Source organism: Triturus cristatus, chromosome 12 (assembly GCF_964204655.1).
Source record: "Triturus cristatus chromosome 12, aTriCri1.1, whole genome shotgun sequence".
In the NCBI taxonomy this organism is placed as follows: domain Eukaryota; kingdom Metazoa; phylum Chordata; class Amphibia; order Caudata; family Salamandridae; genus Triturus; species Triturus cristatus.
Window position 1 is genome coordinate 852,378,226 of NC_140595.1, and position 19,704 is coordinate 852,397,929.

Consider the following 19,704-nt stretch of genomic DNA (forward strand, 5'->3'; position numbering starts at 1 on the left):
TACCACCATGGATGCTTCAGGTCATTTACATCCAGCAAAACAGAGCACAGAGGAACAATCAGAGTGAACGAAATATAAATGATGAGATATCCTGTCTAAAGATCTGCATGTGTCATTTATCTCCTTTTCTGCCTCCATATCTCTAGCCGTGGTGTTGCAATACTGTGCTCAAGTACCATATGGAGTCTTCACATCAGTTTGCTGAACACTCTCCCCCATATTTCACTCACCTCAACAAATTATAACAGGGAACATCTTTAAAACCCCATTTACACTTTAAATTGTGCTGCACCACAAGGCTCACTCCTCTCACCTGAGCATTTCAACATCTGCAGGGAATTTATCAGACAAATGACCCAAGATTAAGACGTTTCTTTACACCAATACACATATTACACTCATCTATACTTGAAAGTCTCCAGCCCATTGAACTTAATAAGTCTCAAAAATGTCCTATACAAACTAATAAATAGGGTGTGTCCTCTCTAGTTACAATTGAAGCCAAGAAAGATGGAACCCCAGCTTTTGTGCTAAAAAATTCCCTTGTGCGGAGAATTCTTTACATCTGGCATTTCACCAATACTTGTGACATTTACAAAATCTCTAGTCTTCATCTTTCATCAAAATCTCTTTCTGAAGCAACACCTGGATAAACTGGCAAACATTGGAGTCATTGAAAGGGGAATTTTGATTTCACCTATGAAGGAACATCAAACCTTCCATCTCTCCTGCAGACTTTAGGACAGCAGTCTAAGCACCAGTGTGTTCCTTTCTGGACAGAGGTAAACTCCTGGTAGGCCTGCCGAAATCCATAACCTGCCCCTCTCAAGGTCACTCTGCAAGCAGCAGCATACCTACCTCCAATGCAGGAAATATCACCACCAAAATAGCCTACATCATCCACAAGACTCAGCTATATTGTTCTCTTCATTATTATTAAGACAAACTGCATATCATCTAAGCAAACCAAGTCCTTGACATCTCCCAATCAGGCTTCAGAAGCAACCACTGTACCAACACCACACTTCTCACTGATGCAACCGCTCCCTCCTCAACTGGGGCGTAACCGCAGCCCTCATCCTTCTGGACCACTCGGCCACCTTTAACACCATCTCCCCCATGATGCCGGCATCCATGACAAGGTCCTGGACTGGATCCACTCCTTCCTCATGGGTCGAACATTGCAAGTCAGACTACCTCTGTTATTCTCTAAACCCTTGGAGATCAGTTGTGGAGTCCCCCAGGGCTCCTCCCTGATCCCACCGTCTTCAATGTATACATGGCCCCTCTCGTGGCCATAATCAGGGACTACAGAGCCAGCATTCTCTCCTATGCTGATGACACACAACTGATCTTCTCACTCACCAATGAACCCACAACCACCAGAAACACCTTCCACAGTGGGATGAAGGCCGTTGCCACCTGGATGAAAACCAGTTGCCACAAACTCAGCTTGACAAGATCAAAGTCCTAATCCTAGGATCCACCCCTTCAGCTTAGGACTACTCCTGGTGTCCCTCCGCATTGGTAACAGCTCCCCCCCCATGGACCATGCACGAAACCTCAGCATCATACTGGACTCCTTGCTCACAATGAACTGCCAGATCAGAGCCATGTCCTCATCATGCTTCCACATTCTTTGCCTCCTTCGAAAGACTTTCCGATGGATCCCAAACGAATCCAAGCAAACGATCACGCACACACTCATAAGCAGCAGACTAGGCTATGGCAACTATGCCGGCGTCACCAAGAAACTCCTCAGGAAACCACAGAACACCTAAAATGCCACAGCCAGACTGGTCCTTGCCATCCTCTTCCGCAGCCATATCACTGAACACCTCCGAGAACTCCACTAATTCCCACTCCGCAAAAGAAGCACCTTCAAGCTCCTCATGCATGCCTACAAAGCCACCATGATGCAGGACAAGCACACCTGAACTATTGCCTCTCATTCCACTTACCCACCAGACACCTCCTCTGCACCCAGCTTGTTCTTGCCACTCTCTCTCGGATCCACAAAATGGAGGAAGATCCTTTTCCCACCTCACCATCAAGACCAGGAACACCCTGCCTCTCCACCTCAATCAATCCGAGTTGCTGACCTAATTCACGAAGTATCTCAAGACCTGGCTCTTCGACTGAACCCCAGTGCTCAGACGGGTCAGCAGCCCCCCCCCCTTGTGCCTTGAGACCCTCACTGGTGAGTTGGAAGAATGACAAAAGGCAAATGTTACTCAACCCAAAAGCACCTCGATACCAACTGGACCTCTTCCTCTACTCTGCCATCGTACTGGACTCTGAGAACAAAACCCAACCCCAACACACCTTCACGGCCAACTAGATGTAAAGCTCTCCTATCTGATAGTACCTCTCACCCTCGGAAAGTGGACAGTAAGTAAACTATCTAGGTACTCATGACCAACCATCCAGGAGTTCTATCCCACATCCATAGAGCTGTCAACACTCATAACCTCAGACGAATTAACCTATCACATTCTAACCCAGCACTCCACAAAACACAACTAAAATGCATGCTAATCCACTGTAGATCTGCCTCAAAACATGCTGGAGATATTGCCGACTTGATCCTTGCACATGACCTTGACCTCCTAATCTTAACAGAAACCTGGCTAAATTATTCTTATGCAGCTGCCATGGACATTCTAGTCCCCCCTACCATGGTATTACCAGAATGGATAGACCACATAGACCAGGGGGAGGCATCGCGAGCATACACAGCCTAAACTTATCAGTCATGCGCTTACAAACTCCTATCTTACCTTCCTGTGAACACCTTTGCCTTGATATCTCATGCAACAAAAGACCCCTATGCAAGTTGCACTTGATATACAGTCCTGCAGGCAACATCCTAGATTTTATTGAACAAATCATGGAAACCATTGGAACAAATGCTGATCAACACTGCCCTCAAGTCTTCCTCAGAGACTTCAATCTTCATTGGAATGACCTGAATGACACTGCAGTCAACAGCATTAAAACCTTTGTTGCAGACCTAAACCTGACTTGATTCTGCGACAAGCCCACTCAAAATAAAGTATCAACTTTAGATCTTATCATTGCAAACCACAACTCAATTCAAATTGAATCCGTCCTACCCTGTGATTGGACCGACCACCCCGCATCACTTTCCTCAGCACAGTCGTAATAAAAAACTTAACACAATGATCCAAGCCCAAAATCTGGAAACGGAACATGCACAACATCCACGGGAATACTCTGGCTTTGCTCAGTCATAACATCTTGACTTCCCCTGAAGAGTTCTCAGATGCCTTTGATCTTACAAATTGTGGGATTCGGGCCAGTATGTGAAGTTAGCATAACGTATCTTGGGTTGTATCTCTTTCTGATGTACATCGAGAACTGCTTTATAAGATGGCCTATTCCTTTCCGTGTCTTGTATGATAGAAAGGGCCGAAAAGCCATACTGCGGCCATCTTGGAATATGACTAGTTGTGCCCAGGTCACGTGGTTCTCTCTGAACACCATCTGTATAATTTAGCTCATACCAGCCTAAAGACAGGGTGAATTGTATTTACGACTGAGGCCCAAGGTCACATCTGCAGTAGGGAGTATCAAGAGAAATTCCTCTAAGCCCGAGACGAAAGGGAGTCACCCCACCGACCTTCTCTGCAGAGATAGTAACCTTATGTGTGCAGATGGTATGAGCTCATTTAGGAGCTCTAGGGCTAACTGGTGTTTTTCCACTTGCAATGCTTTGTATGCTGAATCTGTTATGTATATAAGTGTGGTTCTGTCAAGGAGCCAGCAGTCTTCCTCGGCGCACCTGATGGGTGAGGTTCGATGAGGCTCCTCTATGTAGAGTTCTGTTGTGGCCAATAAACGCTTGAACCTTCTACGTTGCCAACTGCTTATTATTGACTTGATATTGCGGGCCACTGGTAAGTGTGGGCCTTGGGATTACTATTAGATTACTTCAGTTGGCGACCACGAAGGGACCCCGTGATAGGGTCTTTTCCCTCCCCGTAAACGGGTGAGAGGATCGAGGGCGTCTTGGCCGGGTGAGCAGAGGAAAGTCTACGTCCGCTCCGCGCTCCCGATCGGGATACCCTCTGCTGCTAGTGACCCTTCACCGGGGTCCTACGGGCTTAACCCAGGAGCTGACCGTGTTGGTTGTAGGAAGTTGGCAGCGGAGAACGAACATTCGTACCTGGGTGCACCCGGTGAGTAATTTGTTTGTTTGAAGCACGCGCTGTTGAGCGGCGCATTTGTTTGAAGCACGCGCTGTTAGGCGGTGCATTTGGAACAGTTAACTGTATTTGATTTGAGGGGTCATGAGTACCCCAGGAGAATTACGGAGGTCTTGCAGGGTGGTCCGGTAGGGACTGACTGTAGAGACTCAGCGGATCTTTTGTGATATTGTGAAATACTGATCAGATGCCTAGTTGTTACCTGTGAGTAATACACGGCCGGATTGCACTCGGAAAAGTCTGTGGCTGAAACTGGGTAGCCATGAGAGATATCTGAAGTACGGCTCAGACTACATCAGAACAGTCTCAGTGGTGAACCAGGGAGGTCATGGTATGGTCCGTAGTCCAGTTCGTGGTTACCCCTGTCTGACAGCCTCCTGCCAGTCTGTTGAACGACGGCCTGTTGTGATTCTGTTGATCCTTTTGAATAATTCTCCACGAACGGGAGTCGACGGGCTCGGTTCGTTTGTTTGGATGCATCAAGCTTGGATAAGTTGAACTGCAGGGAATAATGTCGACATATATGTTATCTGTGATATAAAGTCTGTTATATGTTGTTTGTGTCTAACTACTAACCAACATGTCGTGTTTTAGCAAATTGAATTGTTTTGGTTGTTGTTGCCGAATTAGCGACTCTCGTTTGGCTGAGAGTCAGCCTGCCCCACCAGAGGGCAGCCCTAACCATTTCATGTATGTGAAGCATGGAATTGCCCCCCTATTGTTCAACACCCTGTGGCATAAGTATACTAAAGGTAATGAAGAGTTGCAGTGGCCGAAGACTGGTTCATTTGATGAAAAGAAAGTTGCCTTTCTACAGGAACAACTATTCCCCAGACGCAGTAGGCAATCTATGTTTGATGCCTTAAACGCCTGGCAGAAAGAAGCCAAATAAAGACGGATGAGGGGGGAGAAGCTGGCGAGAGCTAAGGCTGGACAGACCGTAACTCAGAAAGCTGTAGCCTATGACAGGGCGAGAGTAGAGAAAGGAATCGACTGTATGAATCGGGAGTTTAGATTGAAGGTTAATAAAAGTTATGCGGCTCGACCCAATGCAGAGGATGAAATAGAAGACTTGCTGGACATGCGGCCACCGCCCCCTTATATCCCGCAACGGTTATACCCGGAGGTAACAGCAGCTATTGTATCGGCTGGAGCAGAGACAGTCGGCCCCATGCCGGCTCCAGTTGCCTCTACAGCAACTTCAGTCGCATCGGCGCCTCAGCCCCCCTCCCTCGTGCCTGTCATTGATCATTCTCGGTTGTCCTCCTCTGTCTCGGAAATTATGGCCTTATTGCCCAATTTGCTGTCGGCCTCAACAGCTGAAGCTCCCCAGCTGCCACCAGGGGCCATGTATTCTCCTTGGTTGTATGACATAATTTCGACAGATAGAAAATCGACCTACAAATATATCGCAACAAAAATATCGACGTCAAGAATATCGACATCCTATCTACAACATGGTAAGTACAAAAATATCAAAAATTAAATATCGATGTCAAAAATATCGTTATTAAAAATATCGTTTTTCTTTTACTTTAAAAATATATGTAAAATAAACCAAATTATACTTAGAAATTAAATAAACATAATTAAATATATTGTATAATATTTAAAATGTATAATTAATATATATAATGTAATAAAACTTTAATTAAACATATACATATAATATATAATATATATACTTACTTAATATTTAATTTTAATAATAATTTCTGTAACGTCTAAATTATTAAATGTTTTTAAAAATTACCAATACATCTATACACATAAAACAATAACATTAATAAATATTTAATATTTACATATAGCAAATAATAATCAATATTTTTAAGGTGAATAATTTTTATTATTAATGATATATTACAATAGATAAAATAATACAAAACATATTAAATATCAGACACAATAAAACTACTAGTCCAACTCCAACAAAAACAACAGTAAGGAAAATGTTGGATAGCGTAGGGGTAAAAATTACTATTCCAACTCCAAAGAGTGCAACAGTAGAGAAAGCGTTGGATAGCGTAGGGGTAAAAATTACTATTCCAACTCCAGAGAGTGCAATAGTAGGGAAAGGGTTGGATAGCGTAGGGGTAAAAATTACTATTCCCACTCCAGAGAGTGCAACAGCGTAGGGTTAAAATTACTATTCCAACTCCAGAGAGTTCAATAGTAGGGAAAGTGTTGGATAGCGTAAGGGTAAAAATTACTATTCCCACTCCAGAGAGTGCAACAGTAGGGAAAACGTTGGATAGCGTAGGGGTAAAAATTACTATTCCAACTCCAAAGAGTGCAACAGTAGGGAAAGCGTTGGATAGCGTAGGGGTAAAAATTACTATTCCAACTCCAGAGAGTGCAATAGTAGGGAAAGCGTTGGATAGCGTAAGGGTAAAAATTACTATTCCAACTCCAGAGAGTGCAATAGTAGGGAAAGCGTTGGATAGCGTAGGGGTAAATATTACTATTCCAACTCCAGAGAGTGCAACAGTAGGGAAAGTGTTGGATAGCGTAGGGAAAAAAATTACTATTCCAACTACAGAGAATGCAACAGTAGGGAAACCACTGGATAGCATAGTGGTAAAAATTACTATTCCCACTCCAGTGAGTCCAACAGTAGGGAAAGCGTTGGATAGCGTAGGGGTACAAATTACTATTCCAACTCCAGAGAGTGCAACACTAGTGAAAACGCTGGATAGCGTAGGGGTACAAATTACTATTCCCACTCCAGTAAGTGAAACAGTAGGGAAAGCGCTGGATAGCGTAGGGGTAAAAATTACTATTCCAACTCCAGAGAGTGCAACAGTAGGAAAAGCGCTGGATAGCGTAGGGGTAAATATTACTATTCCCACTCCAGATAGTAAAACAGTTGGGAAAGCACTGGATAGCATAGGGATTCTATAAACATAATAACCAATTAAATAATTAGTTATAAAGAAATAGCATATTAATAATTAATTTACAAAATAATTATTATTAAATACCAATTATTTAAAATAAATATTTATATAAATAACTTTAAATTACATCCCACACTAGTCCCCCTTTAACACACAACACAGTACACATACAAAATACACAATACATTTAAATATCAGTTTATCTATTATTTACAATTAATAATACATTCTTTATAATTAATATACTTATTATTTACTAATTTATACATATTAACTACCAAATGACAATTATTCACAAATTAATTCTTAATTAACAATACATTAATTAGCAATAACAACAAATAACATGAAATAATAAATTATTTATATTTACTATATTTAACGTACTAATAACAATTAATTACCAATGAACAATTAATTAACAATTAATTATTATTAATTACAAATAAATAAAAATTATCAGTAATTATTTGAATTTAATTACATCCCACCCTATTCCCCTATAAACCCACAACCCACTACACATAATCAATCAAACAATCAATCAAACGCATTTATAAAGCGCGCTACTCACCCATCAAGGGTCTCAAGGCGCTGGGAGGGGGGGGTCAGTGCTCGAAGAGCCAGGTCTTGAGCTGCCTTCTGAAGGAGAGGTGGTCAGGTATGGTGCGAAGGTGGCTGGGCAGAGAGTTCCAGGTCTTCGCTGCTAGAAAAGAGAAGGATCTTCCTCTGGCGGTGGCTTTGCGGATGCGGGGTACGGCTGCCAGGGCCTGTCCGGTGGAGCGCAGAGTGCGCGGGGGAGTGTAGAAGGAGACGCGGTTGTTGATGAGTTTGGGTCCGAGGTTGTGAAGGGCTTTGTGTGCGTGGGTGTGTAGTCGGAAGGTGATCCGCTTGTTGACGGGTAGCTAATGGAGTTTTTTCAGGTGTCAAGAGATGTGGTGGTGACGAGGGATGTCCAGGATGAGTCTTGCGGCAGCGTTCTGGATCCGTTGGAGTTTCCTCTGCAGCTTGGTGGTGATGCCGGCGTACAGGGTGTTCCCGTAGTCCAAGCGGCTGGTGACGAGGGCGTGGGTGACGGTCTTCCTGGTGTCGGTGGGGATCCAGCGGAAGATCTTGCGGAGCATGCGGAGGGTGTTGAAACATGCCGAGGTCACCGAGTTCACCTGTCTGGTCATGGTGAGGGAAGAGTCCAGGATGAAGCCGAGGTTGCGCGCGTGGTCGGTGGGTTGGGGAGTGCTGCCAAGGGCGGGGGGCCACCAGGAGTCATCCCATGCGGTGGGAGTGGGGCCGAGGTTTAGGACCTCCGTTTTGTCTGTGTTCAGTTTCAGACGGCTGTCTGTCATCCAGTTCGCCACTTCCTTCATTCCTTCATGTAGTCTGGTCCTAGCTGATGTGGGGTTGTTAGTGAGGGATAAGATGAGCTGGGTGTCGTCGGCGTATGATATAAGGTCGAGTCCGTGTTTGCGTGCGATGTTCGCCAGGGGGGTCATGTAGACGTTGAAGAGAGTGGGGCTGAGGGAGGATCCTTGAGGTACGCCGCAGATGATCTCCGTGGCTGTGGATCTGAAGGGGGAAAGGCGGACTCTCTGAGTCCTTCCGGAGAGGAAGGAGACGATCCATTCCAGGGCCTTGCTTCTGATGCCGGCGTTGCTGAGGCGGCGTATCAGGGTGCGGTGGCAGACCGTGTCGAAGGCTGCAGAGAGGTCCAGGAGTATGAGGGCCACGGTCTCTCCCTTGTCGGTCAGGGCTCTGATGTCGTCCGTTGCTGCGATCAGGGCGGTTTCGGTGCTGTGGTTGGCCCTGAAACCGAACTGTGTGGGGTCGAGGGAGTCTTTGGTTTCCAGGGCGTTGGTGAGTTGAGCGTTGACGATTTTCTCAATCACTTTGGCGGGGAACGGCAGGAGAGAGATGGGCCGGAAGTTTTTGAGTTCGGTGGGGTCTGCTGTAGGTTTCTTTAAGAGGGTGTTGAGCTCTGCGTGTTTCCAGCTCTCCGGGAAGGTGGCGGTGAGGGAGGCGTTGATGACGTCTCGGAGGTGCGGTGCGATGATGTTGTCGGCCTTGTTGTAGATGTGGTGCGGGCAGGGGTCCGATGGGGATCCGGAGTGGATCGACTTCATTATGCGGGTGGTCAGGTGAGGATGGTGGTGGTGTCAGTGGCGGGTTCCGGAGGGGGGCTCGTGTCGGCGGTCGGGAAGCTGTTGTATATGTCGGTGATCTTGTGGTGGAAGAAGGTTGCGAGGGAGTCGCAGAGGTCCTGTGAGGGAGGGATGGAGTTGTTTTCTGCTTCCGGGTTGGAGAGCTCTTTGACGATGCCAAATAGTTCATTGCTGTTGTGGGCGCTGTTGTCAAGTCTGTTCTGGTAGGCTGTTTTTCGTGCGGCGCGGAGGTGTTGGTGGTGTTGGCGGGTGGCGTCCTTGAGAGCTGACATGTTCTCTTCGGTCTGGTTAAGGCGCCACGTCTTCTCGCGGGCGCGGCATTCTTTCTTGGAGTTCTTGAGGTCGGGGGTGAACCAGGAGTTTTTCTTGTGGTTGTTGGTGCTGGCTTGAGTCTTCAGGGGGGCCAGGAGGTTGGCGCAGTTAGAGATCCAGTTTGTGAGGTTGTTGGTGGCTATGTTGGGGTCGGTGGTGCTGGTGGGTTGGTTCTGGGAGAGGGTTGATGCGAGCTGTTCCGTGGTGATATGATTCCAGTGTCTTCTTGGTGGTTGCTGGGTGTGGTGGGGCACGGTGGTCTTCTTGAAGATGAAGTGGACGCAGCTGTGGTCCGACCAGGTGAGTTCGGTGGTGTGGCTGAAGGTGATGTGTTTGCTGGAGGAGAAGATGGGGTCGAGCGTGTGTCCGGCATCGTGGGTGGGGGTGTTGACTAGCTGATTCAGTCCCAGGTTGGCGAGGTTGTCCGGTAAGGCGGTGGTCTTGTTGTCGGTGAGGTTCTCCAGGTGAAAGTTGAGGTCTCCTAGAAGGATGTAGTCGGTGGATGAGAGTGCGTGAGGGTTGGCGAAGTCTGCGATGTCTTCGTTGAACTTGGTGCGAGGTCCTGGTGGTCTGTACATGAGGGTGCCTCTGAGGGTGGTTTTGGGGTCGCTGTGGATCATGAAGTGGAGGTGTTCGGCGTCGGGGAGTGAGTTGTCGGTGTCGGTCGAGATGCGGATGGAGTTTTTGTGTGCGATGGCGATGCCTCCTCCGATGCGGTTGGTGCGGTCTTTCCGGGTGATTTTGTAGCCGTCGGGGATGGCTATGGCGATGTCGGGTGCCGAGGAGGGGTTCATCCAGGTCTCGGCGAGGAAGGCGATGTCCGGGTTCGTAGAGTTGATGAGGTTCCACAGTTCGATGGCGTGCCTGTGGATGGATCGGGTGTTGACCAGGATGCAGTGGAGGTTGTTTCCGGGGGAGTAGTTCTTGGCGGGAGCGGAGTGGGTTCGGAGGCAGGTGAAGCGGCAGTTGCTGCAGGTGAAGGGTCCGTGGGTACGTTTCGGGGTGGCGCAGTAGCAGCCCGGCGTGCGGCCGGGGTTGAGGTTGGCGAGGAAGGCGGAGTCGTAGGTCAGGTGGGGGGCGCGGGGGCCAGAGGTACGGGTGCTGGGCGCGGTCCAGTCCTAAGGCTTGCCTTAGGCGCACCTGCGGCGCGCCCGCTGCGCGCGTCCGCTGCGTGGCCTCGCAGCGGCCGCCATATAAGGGGTAGCCGGGGAGGCGGGGACAGCTGGGAGGCGGGAGGAGGGTGGGTAGGGGGAAAAGGAGCGGGAAAAGCGGCGAAGGGCCTCGGGGAGGCAAGGAGGCCCGAAAAAGCGGAAAAGTAGCTAGAAGGGGTACAAAAGCCGGAAAAGCGAGAAAAAAACGACAAAAAGCGGCGGAAGGACGGAGGGGGCCGGCGGGGGCACGAGGGGCAGCAGGCACTCAGGGATACAAAAAGCAAGGGGAGCGCGATCACAACGGGGAAAGCAGGCACTCAGGGGTACAGAAGGCAAGGGGAGCGCGATCACACGGGGAAAGCAGGCACTCTGGGATACAAAAAAGCAAAAGGGGATGCGATCATACACAGGGGAAAAAGGCAGACACTCTGGGGGACAGTCGGCACAACAACAGAGCAGAAGGCAGGCACAGAGGATCTGGTGGCGCCGCGAGGGCAGGGGAGCGACCTACCCTGGGGTCAAAGGTCGCTACCACTGCCTCGCAGCGGCCGCCAGATAAGGGGTAGCCGGGGAGGCGGGGACAACTGGGAGGCGGGAGGAGGGCGGGTAGGGGGGAAAAAGAGCGGGAAAAGCGGTGAAGGGCCTCGGGGAGGCGAGGAGGCCCGAAAAAGCGGAAAATTACCTAGAAGGGGTACAAAAGCCGGAAAAGCAAGAAAAAAACGACAAAAAGCGGCGGAAGGCCGGAGGGGGACGGCGGGGGCACGAGGGGCAGCAGGCACTCAGGGATACAAAAAGCAAGGGGAGCGCGATCACAACGGGGAAAGCAGGCACTCAGGGGTACAGAAGGCAAGGGGAGCGCGATCACACGGGGAAAGCAGGCACTCTGGGATACAAAAAAGCAAAAGGGGATGCGATCATACACAGGGGAAAAAGGCAGACACTCTGGGGGACAGTCGGCACAACAACAGAGCAGAAGGCAGGCACAGAGGATCTGGTGGCGCCGCGAGGGCAGGGGAGCGACCTACCCTGGGGTCAAAGGTCGCTCACATAATTGATTTAATCATCAATTAATCACTTAATAAAATTAAATCACCAATTAATTAGTAATTAACAATTAATTATTTAACAATACCAATAAATAAATATTAATATTAAACTAATTATAACTTATATAATTAACCAATTAATAAAATTAATATACAATTAGTAATTAATTAACAATTAATTAATCATAAATACTAATTAAACAATACATATTAATTAATTAATTATAATTAAATTACTTCCCACCCTATTCCCCTATAAACCCACAACCCGCTCTGATACTAAAACGCTAAATTATATTTTAAATAATTATTAATCTCTAAACATTTATTTTTAAATGTATTAAAATACATTACAATAATCTTTAACATACAAATAAAATGCATATTAAAATACATTACACTAATAAAATATCGATATTATTGACATCGAAATTTTTGATTACGATATTACTTACATCTATATTAATGACTTCGATATTATTAACTTCGATAATACTTACCTTGGGGTCGATATTCTGTCCATCGATATTCTTGACTTCGATATTCTTTACCTACGATATTAACAACTCAATATACTTGTAGGTCGAAATTTAAAACTCGATATTTAGACTAACCACCATTCTCCTTCTGCCTTGACATCCTCTTCCGCGAGTGCAACATCCTTTTACAGCTGTTTCAACTCCAGTACATCATTAGATGGCAGGAAGTTGTTCACTCGATCAGCTTTAGGAACCGAGGAATAGGGGGCCATTGCAGTCCAGGCATCCCAGTGGATGCGGCAATCTATTTATACCCTGACTGACATATGGAACACCATTCAAGATTATGAACCGGTGATGCAGCAGCGCGCGTTGGCCCATATGGCCGAACGCCTCATTTCATTGTGGGAACAAGCTTGTAAAGGGGAAAGAGCTCCGACCATACTGTATGATATTCACACCCAGGCACATAAATCTCAGCTCAGTCCAGAATCGGTGTACAGGAATGTGAAAACTCTGGTCAGTTACAGAATGTGCCTGCACGCAGCTAGCCCTGCAGGGGTACAGCAGTTCCCAATGCGTGAGGTGCACCCTATTTATCACCCCGAAGTAACCGAGATAGTAGACGCACGTGACGAGATAGTAGACGCACATGGGGCGGTTACCCGCCCGAGAGTAGACGCCCGTTTTCAGGAACAATGGGTGTATACCCCATGGAAACGTAGTGAGGTACTTTCATTGAAAACCCAGTTGCCTGACCCCAGAAAGAATCCTACCGCATACTATAAGGAACTTACAGAAGCCGCCTCCTCGGCGGTGATGACACTGGCTGACATCGAGCTATTTTTTGCTCTATTGGTGCCGGTGGACATATGGCGGCAGGTGCATGACCAGGATCACGTAGCGGAGTTTGGGGGAACTTGGGAGCAATTAAGAGACTGGGTCAGGGATCGTAAGCCAGGAGATGAGCCCAGAACTGAGATATTGACTTTGCCGGAGAAAATAATCACTTACATGCATTCCCTAATCCCTCCCAGGAAAGTAGACTGGGACAAATTGACTGCGTGCAAACAGAAGAAGGACGAGAATGTGTCCGACTTCTTCACGAGGTTCGAGGGTGTTTTCATTGATTTTAGCGGGCAAGATCTGTCTAAGGAGGGTGGCATACGCTTGTTTGTTAATAGGTTTGTAACTAACCTATTGCCCGAGATATCAGCCCGACTTCAGGCTGCGGAGAGTACCTGGACTACATCTATCCCCTCGACTATTCTAAGTATGGCTCAATACTATGAGCATTGGGAGAACGAGAGTAAGGAAAAGACAGAAAAGAGATCGAAGGATTTAAAAACTCGGGTCTTGTTACAGCAAGTTGAAAGAGGCCGCGGTAGGGGTCGGGGAACACAGAACTTCGCCCCGCGGGGGGCGGGGCCCGGACAGGGTGTAGGACAAACAGATTTAGGAATAAATCAGTGTGCATTCTGTAAGCAGGAGGGGCACTGGCGAGCTCAGTGTCCATTGTTGCAGACGCAAACCGGCGTTCCGAGGGGCCAAGGGAGAGGCCGTGCTGGTGGTCATCGAGGGGGACATACGAGACAGGAAGGTGTTGGGCAAGGTGAGAATAGCCAGAATTATTTCGACTATGGTCAGTGGAAGCAGTATTATAATGAAGGATGTGTGAGCAACGACTCGGCAGGCTATTCTGAGGCATAGGAGAGCCAAGGACAGAGTGGGGGACACGTGTCAATTCCGATAGATCAAAACGGACCTTATGTACATGCCCGTTTAATGCACGCATCGGGTACGTTTCTAGTTGACACGGGGGCAATGAATAGTTCTGTTTCACACGCCCTTGTCCCTGGGGCTGCTCTGTCTGGCCAGAATAATGTGCCTGTAGGTTCTCCGGAACTCCAGTGGTAAGCCCCATCTCCCAACCTCTTTCTCTTAACTTGGGGCCGATTTCAATTGACTCACCCTTCCTTCTGACTTCACAATGTGGTGAGAATCTCTTGGGGATGGATATACTGAAGAGGCTGTATGCCCGCATCTATTGCTCTCCAGACGGTGTTTATTTGACTATTAGGAAACCCTTCCCTCCCTCCGCACAATGTTTCTCTAAAACGGAACCTCTTCCCCCTGAGCTTGCAAAGATTCCCCAGAGTCTCTGGGCTACCGGAGATACTGACGTAGGGTTGTTGAGCATACCACCCATTTCGATCACCCTGAAACAAAATGCTCGGTTACCCAGAGTTCCGCAGTATAAGATTGCTCCCGCGGGAGCGGGCATTACTGTCCATTGTTCACGATTTGATCCGCACGGGTGTGGTGGAAGAGACGGCTTCTAACACGTGCAACAGCCCTATTCTTCCTATTCTTAAACGAGCCCCGATAGATCAGAGTCCTGATTATGCTGATACTTATCATTTTGTGATTGACCTGCGTGAAATAAATAAAATTGTCGTACCCCAATACCCCGTGGTACCTGACATCACTACTATTTTGACGATGATTCCCCCGACGGCTAGATTTTTCTCTGTCATTGATTTGAAAAATGCTTTTTTCAGTATTCCCATACATCAAGATAGCCGTTATCTTTTCGGCTTCTCCTTAGGAGGCCGCAGCTTCAGATTTTGTCGCGCCCCACAGGGCTATACAGAGAGCCCTAGTATTTACAGCCAAGCGCTTAAAACGTTATTGGATACATTAACCTTGCCAACCGGTAACGTTCTAGTGCAGTATGTGGACGATCTCCTCGTGGCCTCTGATACTGAGCATGGTTGTCAAATGGCGACGACTGCGTTGTTACAGCACTTGGCAGACCACGGTAATAAAGTCTCGTTGTCGAAATTTTAATATTGTCGACTGGAGGTGACCTATCTAGGTCATCTCCTGTCGAAGGAGGGACGACGACTGACTCCTGATCGTATCATAACTATATCTAGCATGCCTGTTCCTTGCACGCAACGTGATGTCCGCGCTTTGCTTGGCATAACTTCTTACTGTCGCCAATGGATTCCTAACTATTCCTTACTGACTAAACCTTTCTTGCATCTAACGACTAAAGATGTGCATGAACCTTTACCTTGGACAGCTGAATGTCAGAATGCTTTTGTTTCTCTGAAATCTGCTCTTTGTTCTGCCCCCGTGCTTGGCACCCCTGATTACCGGAAGCCTTTTGTACTCTACATGCATGAGGTGGACGGTTGCTCGCTTTCAGTGTTAACACAAGGATTTGGTGGTAAGCAAAGACCTTGTGCGTACTTTTCGGCGGTATTGGATAATGTTGCCAGGGCACTTCCCAGTTGCCTGAGAGCCACGGATGCGGTTGCAGTGGCGATCCGACAATCGGAAGGGCTTGTCCTGAATACGGACCTGACAGTGATGGTGCCCCATGCTGTGGACGTATTGTTGAACAGGACACAGACTCAGCACTTAACTAGTGCGCGTCTTACAGGGTACGAATTGACCCTGTTTGCACCACACATCACTATCAAACGATGTGTCACTCTGAACCCTGCTACGTTACTACCTCTCCCTCTGGAAGATCACAGTCAAGATATACATGATTGCATATTTCGGACAGAGGAAGAAACGAAGGGGCGGATAGACTTGACAGATATTCCCTTATCTGACCCTCAAGGGGAATTGTATGTCGATGGCTCATGTTTTAGGTTACCCAATGGCACTACGATCGCTGCTTATGCGATCACCACATTGCAAACAGTAGTTGAGACGGCCAAGGTACCTTATCGATCGGCCCAGGCTGCCGAGTTAGTCGCACTACTGAGGGCTTGTGAGTTGGGTGAAGGGTTGAGGATAAATGTCTACACCGATAGCCAGTATGCTTTTGGCGTAGCACATAGCTTTGGGAGATTGTGGGCAGAGAGAGGTTTCCTTACATCCATTGGTCAGAAAATAAAGAATGGTCAGTTGGTTTTGAGGTTGTTAGCAGCCCTGACCCTGCCCCAAGCTATAGCTGTTGTTAAATGCAGTGCTCATAAAGCAGTAGTTGATGATGTAGGTAAGGGTAATTCCTTTGCGGACAGAATCGCTAAAGAAACTGCCCAATCCAATACCACCTCCATGTTCATAACAAGTTCACATAAAGGGATGATAGAAGCAGAGGCATTCAGTAACACTATAGACAGCGTAAGAGAATTGCAATTAGAAGCAGCCCCTGAAGAACTAAAGTACTGGCAAGAGCAGATAGGGAAGCTGGATGACAATGGATGCTGGATTGATCTATCGGAAAGATGTAGGTGGCTGCTGCCGAATGCATTTGTGAATGCAGTCGTGTCCATGGCACACGGTCCCGCACATGTGGGGATTCAAGGTATTTGCGCAATACTGGATCCTGTGTGGTATATTACCAACATCCATAAGACTGCGAAGCAACTAGTTCAGAATTGCATGATTTGTCTACAGCATAATCCAGGGGGTAGCATCCCTGTTTTGACTGGTAGCTTCGCTCCCCCCACCCTACCTTTTGAGGTATTGCAAATGGATTTTATTCAGTTTGAACGGGTTAACAATCTCAAATACGTCTTGGTGGTGGTTTGTACGTTCAGCAAGTGGGTGGAGGCGTACCCTACCAAGGAAAATACTGCCCTAGCCACCGCAAAGGCCCTAGTAAAAGAGTTCTTTCCCCGCTATGGGTTACCCCGGGTGATCTGGAGTGACAATGGGAAACATTTCAATGCTGACCTTGTTGAACATGTTTGCAAGGGTATGGCAATACAGCAGAAGTTCCATGCGGCTCGCCATCCCCAATCAGCAGGATTGGTGGAAAAATATAATGGGATCTTGAAATTGAAATTAGCAAAGCTACAGGATACCACAGGTCTAAAATGGCCCGGTCTCTTACCCCTGGCTTTACTGTCTGTAAGAACCACTCCCCACTCCCACAGTGGAATATCGCCATATGAGGTGATATTTGGTAGGCCCGCTAATGTATGGGGTGTGCCACGACCAAAATCCCTTAGAGACATCGAGTATCCTATGTTGGCAGACTACCTTTATGCACTAACTAAAGATCTTCGTTCCATTCACCAACAGATAGCAGCAGTGCTGCAGCCTCTGCCGGAGGGTCCCGGACACGGTGTGGAGCCTGGACAGTGGGTCCTGGTTCGGAACTACCAGCGGAAATCGAGTCTAGACCCACGCTGGACCAAGCCTTTTCAAGTGCTTTTGGCCACGAGGACGGCTGTGAAGGTTGAAGGGAAACGGCATTGGATCCACGTATCCCATCTGAAAAGGGTTCCGCTTCCTTTGCCGGATGACCAACAGGACCAGAACGAGGTATTAAGACACGAAAGCGATAAACCGACCGAAGAGTCACCTTTCCCAGAAGCCCAAGGAGAAGCGGATGGGCGAGTGGAGGGTGTCGTGAGTTCGGCGACATCTGCAAAAGGCAATCAGGCACCTGGGGTTGCAATACGTGACAGGGAAAGTCACACACCCAATCCTTTACCTGACCCCACTGTGCCTGTTCTTTTCATTAATCCCGAAACACCGGGTCATGTTCGCTACAACCTGCGGCCCCGGCAGAAAGCAAAGATCCCAGGCTCAGCCTAGAGAATGAGAGTGAAAGGTCTTAGTAATCCCTGGGAATAGGTAAAAACACTGGACTGAACCCGTTGAGAGCCTGGAACTTTTGATATTGCTCTGTTCAGAAAGAAGATAGAGACATGGGTTGGTTAGTGGGGGGCCCAGGTAGAGTTTTCCTTTCAGCAAGAGTTGTGTCAAGTACAACTCCGACGCCAGAAGTTTTTGTGTCTTTTTCTTTTTGTGTTACATGGAACAATAGGGGTCTGCCTGTGAGGCTCTATAACGGACACAGGAAAGAAGCACCCTCCGGCAGGTTGGACTGCTTATAGATGTCCCGTTTTTCCGAGATTATATCTGGACTTTTAGTGAGAATGTACCCTTTTGCTCGTTTTGTCCCTGAAGAGGAGCGTCCCATAGTACATCGCCCTTTGTATTCACATTTGCCAATGTTTTCTACTTGGAGCTTGCGTGCCAAGATTGTTTTTATTGTCATAATAGTTGTTGCATTAATGCTATGCCTAGGAATGTTTATTTATCTAGAATTCCGCTATCCTGTGCACACCCTGATAGCTACCACCCCCGCTCCCGAGGAGCACCGTTTTCAGACTTTTGCCCCACATAAAGAGAGGCACCGTCAGACCTATGTGAATAATGCTTTCATTGAAATGTTACATCAAACCCATAGTTCAACGAATACCACAAACTGCTGGGTATGTGGGCTCCTCCCCTCAGTAATGCACAAACATGATCTGTTCATCTCAATGCCGTTGTCATATTTAGGCAGTTGTGAAGCCTGGTTTAGATTATTGTCGATGATGTATGAACATTATGCAGTTGATGGGCACCGATTTTCAGAGAAGGATTATGATTTGATTCTGGCCTATATAGAAAGACACCAGGGATTCTCTCCAAATGCCGAAGGTACGGACGGTACCCTAGATCCTACCGCTTGTATGAATGTATATTCGGAACATGAAAATGACACCTGGTTAAGGGATGACGTATCAGATTTTGTGTCCTTCAACTTTACTGAGTATTTCAGATATTTCCAGGAGCGAAATGTGTCAAATGAAAGAATCATCCCGGTCCCCGTATTGAATAGCTCATCCTCCTTTTGCATATATGGTACTGGCCATTTATTTGTTGGTTATAGTAAATGTAACTATACTTATAAATTACAAACCTTTAGCAGCCCACCTATTCTCACTCCTCCGAATGTATATTTTGTGTGTGGAGAAAATGCTTACACCTGGCTTCCCAGAGGCTGGTCAGGTAAATGCTACTTATCCTTCTTATACCCTCCTGTTTATATAGCGCCTTCTGATTATCATAGATCCCACTCGCTGAATCGACGAAGTTTCGACCCAGTAAACACTGATGGAGATGCCACCGACCAGACTGATACCCCAGCCCAACATTTTGTCGATATAATAAAGGGAGTCCTGCCCATGTGGGGACCCATTTTGACCAGTAAAGAAATTAGAAGATTGTCCAGGGTAGTAGAGGGAGTAGTAAATACCACTGCTGGGATACTGACTAATATCACAGTTGAGCTTCAAGCGACCAGACTTGTGACACTCCAAAACCGCCTTGTTTTAGACGTTATCCTAGCTGATCGCGGAGGAGCATGAAGAGTGATTGGCAGCTCCTGCTATATATATACCTGACTCCGCCCCATCAGTTCATTTGGCTATACAGAAGTTGCATCGATTGGCATCTGAGATTCATACGGAGACCGGTACCTGGTCTATTTCGGGTTGGTTCTGGGATCTCCTTACCACCTGGGGTTGGAAAATATTCATGGTCCTCCTAGGAATAGGGGGTTTCCTTTTCACTTGTTGTGTTTGCATTCAATGTGGGCCCGCTTGTTGTTCCTAGTGTGCCACC